Below are 21,858 nucleotides of genomic sequence, written 5' to 3'. Positions count from 1 at the left end.
CAAATAAAGAGTTACTAGAAGTTGCAATTTACTCAGAAGGGGAGTATTTATCTATCTGTTTCATAATAAGGAAGTTTAATTATGTAACACTAAAAATCTTCAGAGGGATTGGCCTCATCTCTTAGTACCACAAATAGCAAGGAGAGAAAGTAACATTTCCTTGGCAACAGACAGACATCCAAATTACTTTATTTTGCAAACGTTCCAAAACACTGCAAATGTCAACAAAATATTACTTTATATATGAATGCAAAGGGTAACATAAATAATGTGAATATTTTTTGTACAGAAATGCACGTTAAAAACCAAAGAGAGACTTTGAATGACAGGTCGTGGATAAACAGTCTCTATATCCAGCTGTTTCCCTATAAGACAATCTGACTGCATCAAATCGAAGTGATCCTTTTAACTTATAATGAATAAAAAACGCTTATGTACAGATTAAAAAATTTGATTGATGTATTAAGTAAAGAAAAAATAATAAAGAAAATAAAATGGGCATCTACAAACGCTAAACACTGGAAAAAAGCAAAGAAATGTATGACTTGTCTACTGTTTGTTCTCAGTGTGCTAAATGGGGGAGAGGAGGATTAGTCTATTATAGTGGTTAAACATATGAGAAATATAAGAAAGTCATCTAGCAGTAAGTAGTTATTGTTATATTTTCTCATTACATGGTCATCTTGTTCTTGGGGTATCTGCATTTTTGCTCTACAATTTTTATTTCAAGAGGGTATCTACAGAAAAGTCACAGCATTATCAATCTTCTGTTTTCATTAAGTTTTAATAAACTAAGCAAAAAATACTTTCTAATTTCTGAAAACCTGGGTAGCAGTATTGTAGCCACAGTCCTAATTTCAGACAGAGTTTTAGCAATCCTTATATGACAGTGAAGAACAACAACAAAAAAATAAAATACATATTTCCTATACTTTAGGTTTGACACAAAACTTGGTATTCTATTAAGTAAAACTTAAAATATGTTTTCACTTCAGTTAGGATGTACTTTTTCAGTGCTAGACAGACTGAAATCTTACAAAACATTCACTTACAGTTAAACGTAAATGGGAAGCCATTGCCAAATGGAAAGACCACTGGATCATAAGTTATAAACATAAGTCAATGCATATAGGTGCAGACACTCAGCAATATTACAGACATTCTTTAAAAAAATACCAGGTTCTTCAGAAAATCAAAATTCCATCTTATTGTCACTCCAGTATCCAAAGATACCCAACTTCACTTATTGCTCATGACTATTTCTGTAGTTCTGAATGAGTCCATCCTTCCTCCTTCCCCATTTTTGCAGAAATTCCCCAGTGATGTTACTCTTGACTGACAGATAATACCAAGAATTCACATTCGCTAATGAGAACTCTATAAAATACTTTTGTTCAAGTGTATCTCAGCCAAAATGAGTATAAGCAGGATGAGTTCTCCTAGCTTCCAATTTATGTACGTCTCTCTTATCATTTGTCACAGACTGCAGCTCTTACTTTGTCATATACAGAAGTGAGAAGTTGTCCATAATATACAATAATTTTAAACCTACAATTATTAGAAGACTAGTTAACCTTTCACTAGCAATATCAGCTTTTTTTTCTTAACACATTTAAGAGTTAAAAAAGCGGTAATAGCAAAACAGCCTCTGGTTTCTTAAGCTATTATATCCAGGCAATAAAGTATGCATTTAAAAGCAAAATACATTCTAGCGAGTCTGATAAATACCATATCTCAAATAAGAAAAATATTAGCTCCTGACCTGAAGGTCTAATTTTAAATTGTAGCTTAGACTTTGAAAACCAGTCCTCATCTACTCCAAAATACTCAGTAGCCCCAAGAACTTGGGTGACTCAGTAACTGGAAAGTTAACAAGGCCACACTTCCATGCATCTTCCCTGCTTAGAGTATATATTCCCCTACTTTACAACCTAAGTCAACAAGCAACTTGCTTCTCTGTAACTCCCTCCCCAGTGTGCATGAAATAAGGAGGCCTTACAACATTCAGAAGACACAGAGGCTCCAGGAGGCACCGTTACTCAAAACGCCATGCAGTTTGCACAACAGACATAGTTTACCAAATATGGATGAATAAATTTAAGAACTTGACTACTAAGAAGAGACAACTCAAAAAGTTTATTATGTGGGATACAAGCAGAAATTATATAGAGACAGGTAACTGGACAACAATTAGTAACAGTTACAAATTAACAACGTTCCCCTCAGTAATTATCTGCGTACAATGTTAACCTGTCCCAACTGCAAAGTAGAACATGTTGGCTTACACCTCAAACAAATAAATGACAAACTTACACCCAATTACTTAAACTTTTGAGTCTTTTGCCTCACAGAGAATTTTACTCTTCTGAAAGGAACCCAGAAGACACAAACAATGAAGATCAATGACCTGGACTGGACAGCAGGGCAGGGAGCTTCAACACATCATAAAATGTTAACAAAATGTCACTCTTTTACTGGGGTAAAACTGAAGTATTATCAAATGTCAGTTACCTGATACGAAACACCAGATACTAAATTCTTACAAGAGTTCACAAATCTCTAATTGGAATCTCGATACCCTTTTCCTTCATAACACCTGATGGCCAAAGTGCTAGAAAGACATAATAACATCCACAAAACTCAACAGTAATGGTGTTGACCAATTTTGGTTTCAATGCTGGTGGTTTTGCGGGTTTTTTTTGGGGGGAGGGGAGAGGGGCACAGCACATTAATCAAAAGTCAACGCGTGTGACACCTTTTTCAGTCCTGCTGTAACCTCACAGGTGAGCTGTAGGAAGCACTGGACAAGAATTCTACCTTCTCACTGTCTGTGCTATTGTGGTGGCTTGACCCTGGCCAGCCCATAGGCACCCACAGAGACACTCACTCATGTCCCCCCAGCTGAAATACTGCTGTGTTATCAACACTGGTTTAGTCACAAATCCAAAACACAGTACCATGCATGCTGCTATGAAGACAGTTCACTTCGTCCCAGACAGACCCAATATATATATCTCTAAAATGTATCCAATAGGATACAGTGACACCCTATGGAAAGGATGTGTACTGGAGCAGTTTGTGAAGAACTGTGGCCCGTCGGAAGAACCCACGTTGGAGAAGTTCATGAAGGACTGTCTCTCATGGGTGGCACCCCATGCTGGAGCAGGGGAAGAACATGAGGAAGGAGTGGCAGAGATGAAGTGTTATGAATTGACAACAACCCCCATTCTATGTCCCTCTGTGCTGCTCAGGGGAAGAAGGTGGAGAAGCCAGGACTGAAGCTGAGCCCAGGAAGATGGGATGGCGGGGGAGAAAGGTGGTTTTAGATTTGTTCTGATTTCTCACTATCCTACTCTGATTTGATCAGCAATAAATTAAATTAATTTCCCCAAGTTTGAGTCTCTTGCCCATGATGGTAATTGACGAGTGCTCTTCTTGTCCCTACCCACGAGCTTTTCGTTGTATTTTCCCTCCCTGTCCTGTCAAGGAGAGCGAGTGACAGAGGGGCTTGATGGGCACCCGGGGGCCAGGCAAGGTCAACCCAGCCCAGCACAGAGCTGGGAGGTACAACAACCAACAGGTTTCAATTTCTACTTGAGCTGAAGAAGAGGCAAAAGCCTGGTGCAGATGTTCTTCTGTCTCTGTTGACTGCTTTAACTAGTGAAGTATTAGGAGTTAGAATTTCTATAAAATATCACTAACTGATGCTAAAAATTATGTCTTTATCTGTACGTTTTCAACATGAACCAGGACAGTATTGTCATTGGCTTACTAGGATTTCAAGCCTCTAGTGAAAAGAGCAACTATAAGTCTTACAAAGCTTTTCAGTTGAAAGTATCCACTTCACACCATATTCTAGCAGGCTGAGAAGCTGATCTATTCCACCTAGAAACAGTCAACTTCAAAGTTAATCAGCAATATTGATCTTCATCCAGCAACACTATAATGAGCTAGGGAGATGTAGAACATAATGGATTAACACTTTTTTTTTTTTCAATATATATTTCTCTCTGTTACGGTACTTGAGCAATTAAATAGACTTTTCTGGGCTTTTTTTCCTCCCACAAGGATGTCTAACAGCAAAATGCAGTTTGTTAAAATTCAAACATCATTGTTAAAACAAAACAAAGAAAGGAACTGAGGTATAAAAATTCATCGCTCTCTGATGATTGCCCTCAAATTCTGCAACTCCCTTGCTTTCATTTAAAAAGAGCCTTTGCCATTTATTTTAATGGGACAAATATTCCACGTGTGACTTCACGGTTACAAAGGAAAATTTCTAAATGGGAGCCATGTGTAAGCTGATGCAGTGGGACCTGCCCATATTATTTACTTACTGGATACTCCTGCAATTTAGGACATTTATGTAAATAACATTCAAGTAGAAAACAAGATGTTTATTTTTTTCCCCGATCTTAAAGTTCTGTACATATAAAACTAAGGTCATGCATTTTAACTGCTAACCACTAAAGTTCCCAGATTCTTGTTCTCTGCAATTAAAAAATAAAGACATGAGTATCCAGCTCTAAGAGCTATAAAAATAAATTTTCAAAAACAAACTGATACAGCACTGGCTTCCCAAATCTACATGAAGATATCTTTAGTGCCGCCCTTGGTGCTCACAGCTCTCCTGAATAGCAACTAAGTGAAAATAAGTCTGTCAAGTATCTTTGTTGTTCCCAAAAGGCTGACTGCGTAACATTAACAAGAATCCCTCCAAACTTGAGTCCGCTGCTCAAGAAGTCTGTAAGTGGCGTAAACAGAGCTATTCATAAAGATGGGTGGTTAAAAAAAACAAGCTGCAAGAAAGGCAGACAGCACCATAGGACAGTCTTGGAAGGGAAGTCCCCAAGAGGGATGCACAACACACACACAGACACAGAAGAAGGAAGGAGGCAGTGAACTACAGTTCACTGAAGGCTGAACTTCAACCTTCCAATAGCTGAAAGTGACAAAAATAGGAAGAGAGAGTGACCAAAAAAACTTAATAATTTTAACAAGCAAAGAATTATATGAAAGGATGTACACTGTATGAGAACCCAGAAGTAATATCCTGAAGAAGTGATATATATCACTCGCTTAAGCAAGTGAAATATAACACTGATGATGGCTATGGGCTGAACTTTTATGTGCTGCTCTGCCCCAGCCTTGACTGTCTACCTGCTAATTTTCTAGACCGTAAATTTCTGACAGTGGAACACTCGTACTTCAATCCACTAGTTCTGTTTTAAGTGCATACAAAACATTAACATGTATTCCAAAAGCATAAAAAACATCTTAAATCACAGTGCACCAGAAAACAATTGCCTAGTAGAAATGGCTCTGAGCAAGAGTTAACCTTCAACAGAAATATGCAGTAATTTTAGTTATTTTTTTTTTCTTCTGCAACAAGGACATTATTCCATCAAAATACTGCAGTCACAGAATGTCTCTATCTCTAAGTCCAGAAGCAGGAGAAAAATTCTTATAATACGTCTGAAGGACTATCTCATCCTTCTCACTATCAGCTTGAGAGTTTTAACACCCACAGACCTGAATTAGGCAGCTAGGTATGGTCTGGGGTGCACGCACAAAAAACAAGAGAAGCTTTCAGACTCACAGTCTTTTCATCAGTTCACACAGAAAGCAAAATAATTAGCATTTCCTTTTAGGTGCAGCACACAACAGGTACAGGTTCTGAGAGCCTGGTAACTTCAGTGTTTAAGACAAAGTATACACTCAGAGGTTTATGCACTTATAAAATCAAACAGTGGCTCTAGAAGAGGTTTAAAGACTGTAATTTTTGAGCTTTGCACTGCAAAATAGGGTGTCAGGAAGAACCTGGATATTTAAGCCTTTTTGTGAAAGCCTCACACCTTCTTTCTGTAGGCTTTTTAAACTTTGATTATAATTAAAAAAAAAAATCTTAAATTATGTTTGGAAAAACACCAGAAGTTAAACTTTCAGATTAGTTATATCACCCTTCCGTGCACACTGAAAATCATTAAGAAACCACAACCTGCAGTTGCAACTGAAGTTAACACCACACAGCCACAAAAAATACATAACTGTTGACATGAACACAAGCGCAACATGACCGAAAGACAGAAACAAAACAAAACCACATAGGAAAGGCAAATTTGTTCTTATCAAGACAATTCATCACTGTTTCTCCCCTTCCTCCGTGCTTCTCTAAGCAACATGAAATAACCAAATTTTGTATAGCAATTAATGTAGTAAAGCAGTACAAAGTTTCTAAGAGATTTCACTACAAAAAGCTGTAGGTAGCAAGCTCAGTATACAAAAAAGTTCTCATACACTGTCAGTGTTAAACTAAAGGTACCAACATATCTTATAATAGCCTAAAGCCCCAAGGAACATTCCAGCAGTGCAAAACATCTTACTAGACATGACAGAAAGATCAAGTCGACCTCCTGACAGAACCAGGATATTCTGAACATATAAGTTGCTGAGTTCTTTTTCAATTGTGAAAGATCAATTGAACTTTCACAGATGATAACAAATCAGAATATCCTTTCACCAGTAATGGAACGATGTCCCATAGACCTCATATATTTAAGGACATGAGGAACAAGTAATATAAGGAAAACAGGGTAATGACAGTCAGAATTAATGTCTTGGTTGTTTCCTCCCAGATCAAGAGAAACAAGCATTTTCTAGAAGAAGGTGGAGATAACAAAGCAAGACTTTCCCCCATTGCCCTTATTTGATGAATAAGTCCATCTTCTATGCCTAGTCATCTAAAATATTACAATTCTGCTATTCTTTTCAGTAAAAATTCATCAAGATATATTTAAAAGAAGAAAAAAAAACCCTGAGCCCCTAATAGCATCATAAATTATAAGATGCAAGACACGCTTTATCACTTTTAGTTCATATTGACAAAAATTTAGAAAATAAATGAAATATTATAGACAATACAACTCCACTGTAATAACTACAAGCCCATAATCCTAAAAAAAAAACAAGAATGAAAACTAAGCATATTAATATTTTCTATCTTAACTCCAGAATTAACTTCATGGAGGAGGAATTCAAAGTTGGATCTGTTTTTGTTACAGTGTATCGTCATAGTACCTCAATCCAGTGCACAGAAGACCAAGTAATCAACACCTCTTTGCCTGGATTACTCAGATCCCCCAACAATTTGAGCTTTTGCTCAAGCCAAAGACACACACTACTGGGTCCTGATTCTAGCTGTCACTACAATAAATGGACTATCCCTCTGTAGCCTACTCTAGAACAAAAATTTTTTTCAATAACTAATAAGAGAGTAGCTTTGGAACAGAAAAGCAAAGGAAACACAAGATGCGAAAGGTAAATTGGAAAGACTACTCCCTTCTCTACAACCAAGAAATACTTTAGGGATACATGAAAATCACATAAAGGGGATTCATATTATTTTGGGAAAAGGAAGCTGCAGCAGTCAGAGGCATGCCTATGTATCAAAGCAGATGCTTCTTGCAGAGAGACATGTAAACTCTTTCTCCAAATCAGACAATAAAACAGATGATCGTGTAGACCTCTGGAGGAAGCCTCACCAAAGTTTCATAAAGAATGAAGGAATAGCCAAGAGCATCAGCATCTTATTGATGTGGTCAGTCAAATGGTAGATTTCTGAAGCCCCTGTGAACACAAATACTAGTCAGCGCAATATTCGGGCAAATTGTGCAAAAGTTAAAGCAATTATTAAATAGGTAATGCCTCACTTTAAATGTGCACACATATGTAGACACAGCCATATACTATATAGTTTCTGCAAAATTTTCACATAAAAGTGAACACTTACACCATTAAACAAAGGAGACTGTGCAGAAATACCATGAACTCAACCTGCAACCAGTCTCAAGAGAAATCTTTTGTTATACAGCAGTGTTAATGAAATCAAGAAGGCCATTCATGAAGAACAAAGTCTGTAGTCTGGAACTTCTGTAACAGTCTACCTTGTGATTTCCCTGAGAATTCTCAAGAGAAAACATCACGTCAGCTAACCAAAACAGAAGGAAAAACCAAGTCAGCAGTGTGGCACATCTTATTCCCTCAGTTGCAAGGCTTCAGCTTGCTGCTGCTATAGATCTTCAGGCACTTATCTTCTGGAAATAAGTCCTAGGCCATTCTTACTCTTAATAACGTGGCTGATATATACTTACTTTCACTAGAACGCAACAAGAATTCTCCAAAAAAAACCAAACCAAAATCTCCTTTATTAATTTCAGATTAAAATTTACTAATCTGATCCTGTGCAAAAGAGGCCACAATCGAATGTTACCCGAGGAAAACGAATTCTTCCACTGACGTTCATCTCAACAACATTTCAGCTCTAGAAAAGAGGCCGGTCAGCAAAACAGACCTCAGGAAAAGAGGGCTAAAAAGCAGATCCCTTCAGGATGTGAATGGTTATTAGAGCCAATCCAGCAACTGCAAGAAGTTCTTTAAAACCAAGAGCTTAGGTGTATTAGCATAGGCATATTGCAGCAAAAAAATTATTTTCAGTACAGCCAGCGTCTGGGAAAAGAAGGGAAAAGAAGGGAAAAGAAAAAAGAACTTCTAATCGGCAAAGCCCTGTGTGTGTCAAAGCGGGGACACAGCAAAGGCCGTGTGCAGGGTCGCTCAGGGAGGGAAGGTAACTGTAGGTCTCACAGAAGCCTCACACACCGCCACGGGCTCTGCCCCGCCGGGGCGGCGGCCCAGCGCCCAGGTCGCGGCGGCAGGGTCTCCGGGCTGCGACAGACCCCTCGTCCACAGCCGGCCCTCCCGCCCGCTCCCCTCAGCCCTGCGGAGGTAGCAGGACGGCCCGTCCCGCCTTACTCCTGCACCACCCCGCCAGTACCTGTCTGCCAGCGCCGCCAACCCACTTCCGCCCGCACCGAGCGTGCGCGGGCGGCCCGCGCATGCGCACCGGCGGCGGAGGAGGCCACCCCGCCCGTTGGCCCGCCGGGGGCGGAGCGAGCATGTGCTGTGCGGTGGCGGGAAGACCCCTGTGCCCGCGGCGGCCGGGTGGGCACAGGGTGGGCAAGGCTGGCGGAGGGAAAGGCGGGGGAAACGAAGTGTCCCCTCGGCCGAGGCCCGCCGCCCCGCGGCGAGGCCTGTCAGCGGCCATCTCGGTGCCGGCCCGGTGTGCGGGCCTGGTGTGCCGGCCTTCCCCCGCCTCCGCTCGGGCTGCCGGCGGGTTGAGGACGTTCCCGCCGAGGCAGCGCCCTCTGCCAGCCCTCATGGGAAGGGGTGGCCAGTGCCCTCAGGGACCGGTCCGATGGTGGATGCCGCCCCCCGGTTCAGGCACAGTTTAGCGTTGTCAGCTGCAGAGGGATGAAAAATATGGGGGAAAAACCCCCGCCGCTTGCTGGTGGTGTTTCAGTGGCAGGAGGCATCAGGCCAGGCTTTGAAAAGCCTGACAGTTCGTCACTGTCAGAGACACAGGGTCCCGCGGGCTCGCTGATGTTTGGATGCTGCAGGTTGATGCATGCCAAGATCCCATTTGCGTTGGTTGCCAATTTGAAACTGCAGCATACATGGCTCAACATCGCAACAGCGAGGCTTCTTCCTTCAGAGACTTAGGCTTTATCTCTCCCGTACCTCAGAGATGTGTCATCTGCCAGCCTGTGCTCGCCTGTGCCAGCCTCTGCTGTCCTGGATATCTGGGACAGCTTTCCTTGGCGACTTTAAAAAAGCCCCACTGGAAATCATTATTTGCTTTCTTGGCCTTTAACTCTTTTCCTTCACAACCCTCCCTCTATTTTGGAACTGTTATAGTTAAGTCTCTGAAATGTTTTAGTTACACTTTGAATTCAAATTCAGTTCAAGAATTGGAACTTAAATGCATCCATGTTCAAGAAGCCTCTGGAGAAGAATTCATTGGCATTTATGTTTTGTAGTCATTTTCATTGTTGACAACCTTTTCTGGAGCAGTTTTCTTTGATCATCAGTGTTTTCAATTAATTTTAGTCCTATACCTTACATCAGGCATTAATGTGGCATGCTTATTTATAAGCAAAAACATGACTAAGACCTTATTATACAGGCATGATGAAAATAGCCCACAGTCAGAGCTAAGATGGAGCTGTGAATTTGAGCACACCTCATTACCTGGAGGACTAACGATCTGGCCATCTGAAGAGGCAGCTACAGCAGAGCAGATAGGTTGAGAAAGATGAGCATCACTTGGCCACGTCCTTTGTTTCCATCAAAAGGTTTGGAGAAATCATCTTATTTTCAGACTATTCAGTTCTGTCATGTGAGTATTTCTGGTGGTATAGTTTAAGTCCTGTCTTATGACCTCTATTTTTAAATGTACGTTTTACATTTTGAAAACAACAGTATTGATCACAGTTAAAACTTTATTATCAAAAAAAGTTGATAAAACAGTGAATGACACAATCATGAATGAAACATTTTTAGAGCCTTTTGTCAGTGAGTCAGAAAAACTGGAAAATTTGAAAGAGTGCGAAGTGAGGGAATTCTGCTTTAACCCACTGATGCACTTCTCTGTTCTGTTCTGTTTCTTTTTTTCATGTCTGTAAAAGATCTGCTTAGCAATTATAATTGTTGAAGTGAAATCATGGAAAGCTTATACATTATAGATGAATTAAATTAAAATCATTTGGAAACAGCAAGTTGCACTCCTGAGTAATTTAAATGGTTACTTGATCTTCTCTTCTTACTTCTGTCATCTTTTGCTGCTTCAGTTCCCAGCTACCTTTTCTAAATTTGCTATTGAATTCTTTTATAAAGTCAACTGAAACCTAGAGGAATTTGAGTTTTGTATGTGCTACCCTGTATATAATTAAAAGAGAAGAATAAAGGAGATGTATATAAGCAGAATTTTGATAAAAAAGATAGATCCCACTTCAAATCCCACTTCCCCCTGCTTCCTTCTTCTTCCTCCAGCTTTATATGCTGAGCATGACATCACATGGTATGGAATATCCCTTTGGTCAGTTGGGGTCTGTGTCCCCCTGCCTGTGTCCCCTCCCAACTTTTTGTGCACCCCCAGACTACTCACTGGCGGGGCGTTGTGAGGAGCAGAAAAGGCCCTGACTGCCCAGCAACAACCAAAAGCACCAGTGTGCTACCAACACCATTCTCATCCCCAATCCAAAACACAGCACTAACCCAGCTGCCAGAAAGAAAGTCAACCCCATCCCAGCTGAAACCATGACACTGTCATAGTAGAAAACAGCACCTCTACAGAGGGGAAAAAAATCACCACAAAACCACCAAAAACCAGAATTCTGTCCTTGGCAGTGGTGTGCTGCGTGACGTCCAATAAATCATGTTTAAAGCTTTCACTACTAAATGAAAGTTCATAGATAAACAACAACATGGTAGCCATGTTTCTTGAACTTGTGTTTTGAAATGGGAGGTTGCAAAGAGGTAATTAATTGATGTCCGTGTTCCTAACCAGTTTAGGAATTCTTGAAACTTCCAAATACAGCTGAAATTTGGATCCCGCTGAAAGTAATGAAAACTTTCCATTCACTTCAGCAAGACCAAAACTTCCTCCTGTGCAGCGAAAATATATGTAACTTAAGCCATAGAATCAAAGCTTTCAGAAATAGAAGCCTTATACATTAAATCACTACCTAGTCACAGGAGCTACTGAAGACTGTTCTCTTAATGAGGCGGGAAACTGAATAGATGTTTGGGAAACTAGCCTCAAGCTCATGTTTTTTCAAATTTTTGAAGCCATTTGAACATGCCGGGCAAGATTTTCAAATGCGTTTTGCAAAACTCTCATTGCAATGGCAGTCAAGTCTATAAGCAATATTGAAAAATCTGTTTGACCTTATTTTCCCCCAATATGTTAGTAAACAATAGCCAGAGAATTGTCCTATAGGAATACAGACTATTTCCATTAGCAGCTGTCTTGGTATAATGTTTTCTAAGTTCAGCACGAGACGTCTTGTAGGCTGTTGGTACAATGTTAAATGTGAAGTATATACTCAGATTCTAAATAATGCAGCGCTCAAAAAGGATCGGCTTTCATTTCATTTGACAGCTATTGTAAAACTACTTCCAAATACCTCCACAGCCGAAGGCAACCCTTTTCTACTCCTTTAATTTTGCTTTGATGACAGCACTTGATTTTTTAGTAGATTTTTATGGATACAGGCCAAATTCAGTCAGTTACGGGGCAGAGATCGGTTGCAGTACATCTGAAATGATGTGTTGCTTGTTATGAGTTGATAGGCTAATAGAAGTTAAAAACCCAGATTTATTAAAATTACTGAAATGATTACAGTATAAATGTTTAATCATTTCTAGATGATTTCCAAGAATGCATTTTTACTAATTGCAGCTTTATAAACATAGTTCATGTGCAATGAATCAGTAAGAAATCATATGATTATAGCATGCTTCTCACTACAGAGTGCTTGCCTAAATTATTTTCCTTCTGTCAAGGACAGCCAGGTCCATGGGGTTTTGTTGTCACTGGTGGCAAATCTGAAATGCAGAGGACAGAATTAGAGTCTTTTGAAATAAATATATATGAAGTAACAAAATGAGTAATTCTTCATTATTTGTATTATATTAGTGTTCTATGTAATTGAAGCTCACTTACATGGATATAGCTTATGTGGATGTAAAAATAAATAGAACATACATTTAATGTAATGGGTACATTATGACAATTTAAGAAGCAAGATTTGCAGAGGAGGATAAAACTTTTATTAGACCAAAGTATGTACATTAAAGTTGTACAAGTTATACGATAGCAGTGGAACACTTTCACAGACTATTGCTGGTATTTCAGCAGCTCACTCACAGAGCAGATTCATGACTGGCTCCCTGACCAGAAGAAGCCAGCATTAAATAACTCACTAATGGAGTAGGGGGTGAAGAAAGACTCGTTCTAGGCAGGAGGCAATTTTGTCCTATATTTAGGGGATAAGGAAAAGAAGTGGGAGAGGATCCAGGGAAAAGCAAGAGACTGAATGTGGGCAGAGGTGTGAAGAAGGTCTCCACTATTGTGATTCTGGAGACATCTTTGCTTGTGGCAATTCTGTGGTTCAGCAATTCTAAAATATGTCTGAAAATGTCCAAGTTTTGTTTGTAAAAGAAGGTGATATATGATACATGAAGTCTCTCACAAAGGAATAGTTCTTGTATTACTGGGGTTTTGAGCATTAGTAAGACAGATGTTAATAGACTATAAAGAGTTATTACAGTGTAAATTTTGGAACCTGACCCAAAGCTGTTTGAAGTCAATGTTAGTCTTTCCATTGGTTTCAAGGGTTTCCTATTCATCGAATGATCACAGATACTGTAGATTAGGTTTTTGTTTGCCAGTATTAAGTCTACTTCTTTGTTTAAAATGAAACATTTTTCTTTTCTAAATTTATTGCACTCATTAAATATGCTTCCTCTGTGGTTGTGTTCTTAGCTAATTTGCTTAGCAATAGGATTTTATTTTCTAATGAGGCAGCTACCCAAAAGCCTTCTGTAGAAATGAACAATAATGAATATTAGTTATCTCTTTCCATAGTAGTTTTTCTGTGTTTTAAATGAAATACTCCATAGCCCTAAGCATGTTGGAATATTGTTCTTTATTCAAAAACCTCAGCTGTCTGACTAGGTATAGAAGTTTGTGCTTCCTGCACTGATGATTATAAGTTTATACTGGCTAAGAAGGCTACTGCAAAAATAAATCTAATTTATATATTTTCCCAAGGAGCTGATGTGTTCGTGTGAGACATGTCCTGGGAGTAAGATAATGAAAAGAAACCCCCACACTTCAGAAGCACTGGATCTTTTCTTTTGTTGCAAACACAGGAACAAAACCAGGAACATCTTAAGACATTTCCGCAAGAAAAGTACAACATTCATAGGTACAAGGTAATTAAAAGCAAAATGGCATCACTGAGGTGTTTAATCTTTTAAGTGCTTGTACTTAATGTCGGAGCATTTGTTTGCATGTCCATTCATTGCAAGTGAATTTCGGTAAGTGCTTCAGTTGTAGACAACGGCAGACAGGAACCTAGGCATATATTTTCAAGGAAGTCATTAAAAGAGCTTATTAAAGGGTGCAATTGTGTGAGCACAGATAAATAGAACTATTTCTATAAGAGCTATTTAAGTATTACTTGTAAAATAGTAAAGTGTTTCTTGCTCTGTTATTTTCATTAACTGAAGCAACTGCTTTTCTGTCATATACACTAAAACCTGAGAATTTTTTTTCTGATTTTTTAAATAGCATTCCTTATTAACCAGTTTATTTGGAAAATTCAACTTCAATTTCAGGAATGAAAGTCTAACTATGGTTATTATCACAGGCATCATTGTCCCCCCTGTGGAAATCAACAGATGCCATCATGAACTGGAATCCTTTTGTGTTTAACAATGCGATGGTGAACAAAAAAGCCATTCTCCACCCTGCTAGGTTTACAGTCAAAATACACTGAGACAATTAGAACTGGAGTTAATTTATAATGTAGTGAGGTACTTACTTTGAAACCAAAAAATACAATGGGAAGCAAGAGGAGACTTGGGAAGAAATGTTACTGGGAAGCCTATTCCTGTTAAGTTACTTAGCTTTCACTAGTGTGATAATGCTGTCAGTTTGCTAGACATCATTGCATTCTCCAGCCTGGAGAAAACTTCAATACATAAAATGAATTATAATTTAAGAAAACCCAGACTTTTTGATATATATCAAATACCCTAAAAGTACAAAAAGTGTTTGTTCTTTTTCTTGAAAAATCTTTGTCGCTTAGGGCTCAATTCTGATAATTCTATCTTCATGGACTGTAGTGGGATTATTCAAAATGTATTTCTCTCTGTTTTTCTCCTGCTTTTTTACATTCTCACTTTGGCTTTGCATCCGTGTATTTTTTTTTTAATCATATATTTCTTATGTCTTTTGGTAAGATGAAAGTAGAAGGAAAATTAAATGAAAATCAAAACTAAGTAAATAAAGGAAGGGAAAGACCTGTGGCTTAAATAGAATGACTTTATCACTGGTTACATTCACCTCCTGTCCTGAGATATCCCAAATGTTTGTATCCTTAATTCAGGTTTTAACTCAAAGGGCCTTATGTGGTTTTGGATACCCCGAAGCTAAAGCGTTGGGCATCCATTGCTCTTAACCTCTTTAGCTTCAGTGAAGCTGAACAGAAGTTGTCCTACCATGAATGACAGACCACCTTATTTTAAAACTTTTATAACTTTGAAGATGTTCGTCTTTAGTCTTCCAAACATTTTCATCGGTTTGTTTTCTTAGGCTGGATGATTATTTTTTGAAGCTTCTGTATTACAGAAAAACAGAAACAGCATTTTCCGAAACACGGTAAGCAAACAGGTTTTTTACATTTGGAAACAGCCAAAATATTCAGACTGAGTCAAAATATGCTACTTGTTTTTTTGACCATGACTAAAATGAAAAAGTGTCCCTCGGCAACTGGATAAGGGGGAAGGAAGCAGAGGAAAAACTTCTGACCTCTGTGATAGTATCTGATATAAGAGTTTAGTAATGATTTTGCACTCATCTTTACTTCTAGAGTTTCCTTAACTCAAGAGTGCTTGTGATTTCATTCATTACTGGCCACATTTTTTGAGTGCACCTGTGCGGTACTTGATTTCTTACATTCTTGTGGATTCCTATGGGAGTTAAAGCCACATGGAATTTTGCAGAAATAAGGATTCTTCAGCTGTGTTAAGACCTTATTTAAAAGACTACTGAGCTCTTGAGAGGTACTGCATGAGCTCAATTTCCATAAAAGTGTCAGAACAGATATTCAGGACCTCCAGAATTATGAGAATATGCTGGCAACCTTGGCAGTGGAGTTGTTGCCTTGGTCTCTAAAATATAGCACAACTGGGGAGCGTGGTAATCTGAAGAAAGACTCCTAAATAATGTCAAATACTGAAGATGTCAGTTCTTTGTTGTACTACAAAAGCATTTTGTCAAATTGAAGAAAATGGTTTTAAAACATAAGATGCAGTCAACAGGGACAAGCAAAAGATACTGCACTTAAGCAAAAATCGTCAACTGCATAAATGCATGAGGGTAGACAACAGGCTAAGTGGCAGTTCTTTAGAGAAAAAAGGAACGAATCTCAAGCTGATTATGAGTCAGCCATGTCATTCTGTTCTGAAAAAGAACAAATGACATAGATAACCTGTAAGATACATAAAATAACCTTTCTGTTCAAGAGCTCTGATAAGCTGAAGTAATGTGTTCAGTTTCTGTCATAAAAATTCAAGAAAAACATAGGTCAGTTGGAGAGGTTCTGAAGGACATCAGCAAAAATGATGAAAGGCCTAGGAAACATGACCTCCAAAGATGGATGGAAAGACCTGGGGTTATTTAGCCTGAAGTCAAGAGTGTGTTTTTCTCATGTGGAGTCATGTGGTATATAAAAATTAGAAACAAAGAAGAAATAATTATTTTTGTGTGTCCATGGTACATAGGAGAAGAAGTAATAAGCTAAAATTCCAAAATGACTTATTCATGTTAGACAATAGGACAGACTTTCTGACCAAAAAAAAAAATATTGTTGAGACGTGGAATAATTTTCCTGAAATCTGCATAACTGAATGGATTTTTTTGGACCAGGTTAATAAAATATTTAGTTTAACTAGCTGATCTGTCTCAGAGTAAATGAATGGATAAGATACGTTCTGAAGGTCATTTCAACTCTGTTCTATAAGATTTGGTATGAAACTTTTACTTACTTTAAATTTATTCACTTCTTAAAGCTCTATTTTTCTGTTAGATGGCATTATTCTAAGCTGTTTATGTGAACCCAAAGATATCACTAGCCAAGGATGGAAGTCAGTTCATATGCAGACTGTGAAATGAATATTTACATTTTGTTGCTTTTTTGTGGCTTAGTATATGTTTGTTGTATTTGGTTGGATGTGGTTAATACATGCTTAAAAGCGATCATTTAGTTTTATTATACACAATCTTGCATGATTGTTCATTGCCACGTTTTCATGCCGCATTAGTTCTTTGTTCTTTTTTGAATATTGACAGTGTCATTCCGTTTTGTAGTTTGTGTGTGTTAATATTATTGGTTTAATTGTTGTCTTTTAGATAACTCATAAAAATCTAAGAATTGCTAAGTGGTTTCAAAAATAAATTTTTAATTTTATTTGATAATTTGATTAGTAGCAAAAAGGAATAAACATTGTAAACAGTGTTTTCTGATATATTATAATTACGTGTGCGTTCAACTGAATTGACTAAAACGAGGTGCTCAACCAAGCATCTAATTATTTTGAAAAATTGCAGTTGGATGCTGCATTTGCACTGAATATAGACAAAGGTTCCTGATACTGATTTCCGCATCTTTAAGAAAGCAGTCAAGCATGAAGGAGCATAATAGTACACCAAATTTGGAGCTTGCAACTCTTGCTAATACAAATAGTCTTTTCTTAGAGGAGAAGGTCAGTTTATTGGCATATGATTATTAATGTTGATATTATTTATAGCTGTAGAGAGGATGTCCAAGATGGCATTTCCTAGAAAAACAGGACATTTTTCGAAGAAGACACATTAGGAAGAGTCATGTAGATCATGTTTGTCTTAACCTTGGTGAATACGAGTATTTCTTTTCTAGTTTCATGTGACTCTTTTGTGTGATTCTGTTCACAGGGCAACATTACAATTGATCAAACTCTATGTATCTGAATACGTCTTCTCAAATGTGAAGCTATCTCTGAATTATTTACGGTAGTGAGGATTGCAGGAGTTTTAGCTTCTCTGTGGCTTAGACAGGTGGATTTTGCTAAATGAACTTCATTTCTTTTTAAGAGTAGGGACTACTGAAAAGGGCAGCAGCTTTACCAAAAAGATAATTACCAAAAAAGTCTGTGGTGGGTTGGTCCTGGCTGGCAGCCAAGCACCCACCCAGCTGCTCTCTCACTCTCCCCACCTCCAGCATGACAGAGGAGAAAACAGACCAGGAGCGAGACAGCTCATGGGTCGAAAGACAAGGAGGTCACCTGGTGACCAGTTACTGTGGCAGGCAGAATAGACTCGACTTGGGGAAATTAATTTATTTCAAATTAATATAAATATTTAATTACTTTTTCAGGCATTAAGAAACAGAAAACAAACCAAGGAAAAAGCATTAAAACATTTAGGGAAAACACACCACTTCTTTTCCCCGGCTCGACTTCACATCAGACACGTCTCCTCCCACCTTGTTATGGCCACAGGTTACACTGAGAGCCTTCAGTGAAGCAAGGAATAGCAGTGGTGGAGGGCTGGTGGTGATGTTTGCAGTCAGGACATAGTGGTTTCTGTTTGTTGCTCCTTCTTTGCTCTTTTCCTCGGCTCTGGCATGGGTCTTCCATGGGCTGTGTCCCTTTGGGAATGTCTGCTCTGCCATGGAGCACCTCCTGCCCCTCTGACCTCACTATTCTTTTGCTGTTTCCCTCTGATTCCCTCCTCCTATCTCTGTTCCCTCATTCTCTCCATGTTCTTTCTTCCTCTCTATGGAGTTTTCTGTCCTTTCTTAAATACATTTTCACAGAGGCAACACTGACTTCACTTTGGCCAGCGGTGAGTCCAGAGCCATCTGGAACTGACTGTGTCCATCACAGGACAGCCCCTGACCTTCTTCCATAGAGGCCACCCCTGCCCACTATCAAAATCTTGCCACCTCGACACAGAAACTTTTATCCATATTGCTTTTTCAGACAGAAAATCCAGATCCCATCATCACTCTTTAAGAACCAAATAGAATCATCAGGAATTTGAATTTATGCATGCTCTCATCAGCTTTCTTCATTCTTTTTTTCTCAGCCTGCCTCACGGCTTTTAGTTTAAACAAATAATATATGAAATGTTTATTTTATAGCGATTAGTCTCACTTACGTGATATTCAACAGATATTGCTATGCATTGACAAAGATAATTTATCATTTATATTGACATACAGCTCTAAATTTCTCTCAGGGTGGGCAACTTTTATTCTTATTTATTAGGTTTGTTACTGTAGCAAGTAGGAGCTTTATCAGGCGCTAACATCACATTGTCCTGAAGAGAACAACAGCAGCTGACAGTAAGTGCTTTAAACCAGCGGAAGACAAGAGAAGGCCAGCGAGGTAATAAGGTCAGCCTGATGAGAGGTAGTTTTAGCACAGCAGCAGATTAAGCGTTGCCAAGGTCAGCAGTCCAATTTCTTAGTGAGTCATCTGTCCATTTTCCTGTTGGTCTGATAGAAGCAGGTCTCCACGTGCGAGAAAAAGTCAAGAGGGAAAAAAAAGCCAGAAGGCATGAACTGTGGTGGACAAGATTTTAAAAAAAGGATCATAATGAAGTGTGTAGGTCATTACCTTCATTGGAGAAATATCCAATAACCATTCCAGAGGATTCAGATATCCCGTAGCTAGTGTATTTGGCTAAATGATGGTAGAAATCACAAACAGAGATAATTTAAAAAGGAAAAAAAAAAAAAGGCAAAAAAGGACTGCAGTAGTGATTAAAGGTAATTACTTTGTACATCTCTTAAGCTCTGAAAATGCCATCGCTGCCTATTAACTCTGCCTTTTTTCTCATCTACACTTCTTCATAGTAGTTTCATAAAACTCTTGGGATCAGAAGAAGAAAACAAGGAGATGAAGGTTTCTGTACTCTCTGGGCCAGTGCCTCTGCCCTCTATGGAGAGGGTTTTCTACAGAGTTTTCTTAGGACAGTGGTACTGCAATTTGTCATATCTCACAAATGTGAAGATGCAGAGATGACAATCATGAAGTTCATAGGCAAGATAATAGTAAGACATTGATTAATTGGTAGTCTGTTTACTACCATAATCTCACTCTAAACTTAATAATCACCGAAATACAGAGTGATTTCCTACATGATGTGCTTGCAAAACAAGGTATCACGCACTGTTCAGAATACTAAAAATCTTCCTTTCTTATATAGATGTCAGGAATCAGATTGTTCTGGAAATGTTTATCAGGTGGAAATTTTATCAGTCACGCCTCCAATGATAACATACGACAGAGCATAGCTTTCACTGATATCAACAGGTGTTGCATGTAACCATCTGAGAATTTATGTGGACTCTATATAGAGTGACATTCCAGAAATTAGTAGATATTTATGTAAAGTCATGAACAATCCTTATATGAATTATTTAACTGTCATAGGCATACCTACAAAAAAAACCAAACCAAAACAAAAACCATGAAAAAACAGGTGATATGAAGAACTGAAATGGAAAACAAGATAGAAAAGGAACAGGACAAGAAAAAAGAAGGCTATAAAACCAATAAAAGATACATTTAACATTTTACTATCTGTCCAGAAATCTATAACTTGCTGTAAATCTATACCATCTCCCTTAGGGCAAAAACTAAGATGATTGAGAATTCCAAGAAAGGGGAAACTAACATTTAGGTCTTAGATTTATTGATAAATGACTAAGGAGAAAGTATCCCTAAAGTAGACTTTAAAATTTTGTAAGGCTCTTATAAAAGCCAAAGGATGTCAGCTATTGGTGGGTCTTGTGAAAAATCAGAGCTTATCAGGTGGGGCTGTGAGTCTGCCATAATGCTTTTCCTTTAAATCAATGTGGTGATAATGGTACTCTTTTTAAATACTGCTGAAAATTGTTCACAATTTTCCACAAAAAGGGGAAACATCCTCAGAAAGTAAGAATGAGTAGCTGCCATTGGCTGTTATAACTGTAAGAACAGGAAAACAGTCTGGAAAAATAAAAATTGATCTGAAAGAATAGAAAACGTAATCATCTGTTGGCTGTTACAGGTTAAAAATAAAAATTAACTGCACCTGTTGGATGCTCAAAGTGGTGGTTGTCCTATGCTCTCTTATGTCTCTATGATTTAAAAATGAGTTAATGTTTACCCAAAATGGAGCCTCTCACTGAGAACTACTCATACTGTACATATTTTTTTCTTCCCTGAACAGGCTGAATTTTCCACACAAACTTTCTATGGGATCTTGGACTCTTGCTGGGGATGCCTGGCTGACTCCAGACTCTGTGACATGGATCATCTTTGCAGTGAGACTCCATCTGTTGTTCTGTTGGTCCCCCTCTAGGACCACACTTCTGAGGTCGGTTCAGTTTGTCCTCCCACCTCTGGGATGGTTGGTTCCCCCTCTGGAGTGGTCTGCCTCCTTCTGAAATCTGTCTAATTTTCTTGATACAGGTATTATATAGCCATAAAAGTAATTTTCATAAGTATACAAATATGAATGTTACATTGTTGATAAATTTTCTTCACTAATGATGTTTCTAGTAACCAGTAATAGTATATACCTACTTGGTTATTGCTGTTATTGGCTGTTGCTATTATATTGATTTTTGCTATACAATTAATTCTTGCTATACAATTAATTCTTGATATACCATTGATTGCTGCTATTACTGTTTGTTACTATTATTGATTGGTGCCATACCATGGACTGATACTGTATTACTGATTGCTGATAATAATTTGTAATAGCTCAATACTCATGTATATATTTTTTTCTTTATTAATCGTAGGTATACTGGCTAGTGGTGATTTTTGTGGTACTTGTGGTAATCTGTGATAAAGTAAAGTAGAGAAATTTAGAGGACAAATCCTCCATGTCCTTGTCTATTATGGAACCCTAAGAACTCATGGTCACAATCTATACATACCTGAAGACTGGGTAACCCTTTAGGTTGTGACAGATGACTGGCTTGGAGGATGAGGGGAGAAGAGTTTTTTCTCAAGTTGGTAAGGCTATCGGCTCTATTTCTTATAACAGCTTGTCTCCGAGGCCAAGGTGATTAAGTACAGGCTAGATAAGTGGATAGTGAAGTAGGCTAAAGACTGGCTGAGGCGCTGGGCTCAAAGGGTTGCAGTCATCAGGACAAAGCTCTGCTGGAGGATAGTTAATAGTGGTGTGCCCCA

At 38.5% G+C, this 21,858-nt stretch overlaps 1 protein-coding gene and 1 long non-coding RNA gene across 4 annotated transcripts in view; one reads left to right on the top strand and one right to left on the bottom strand.

Moving 5' to 3' along the window:
- POT1 (protection of telomeres 1) overlaps positions 1–8,878 on the bottom strand; it is a 96,380-nt gene extending 87,502 nt beyond the window's left edge. For 2 of the 3 annotated variants that reach the window (XR_012588083.1, XM_074593401.1), the window contains exon 1: positions 8,831–8,863. The gene's annotated coding sequence lies outside the window, so the exon portion shown is untranslated. Of the gene's footprint in view, positions 1–7,541; positions 7,627–8,830 lie in introns of all 3 variants that reach the window. The other variant, XM_074593411.1, reaches the window with a different exon arrangement.
- A 4-nt stretch (positions 8,879–8,882) lies between these two features.
- Positions 8,883–21,539, top strand: LOC141745942 (uncharacterized). The gene is made up of 3 exons (XR_012588188.1): positions 8,883–10,231; positions 13,670–13,833; positions 20,885–21,539. It is a non-coding gene; the product is annotated as an uncharacterized LOC141745942 (long non-coding RNA).
- Positions 21,540–21,858: the final 319 nt, after the last annotated feature.

This window comes from Larus michahellis, chromosome 1 (genome assembly GCF_964199755.1).
Source record: "Larus michahellis chromosome 1, bLarMic1.1, whole genome shotgun sequence".
NCBI classification, from domain to species: domain Eukaryota; kingdom Metazoa; phylum Chordata; class Aves; order Charadriiformes; family Laridae; genus Larus; species Larus michahellis.
This window is presented reverse-complemented; position numbering and strand designations above follow the sequence as displayed.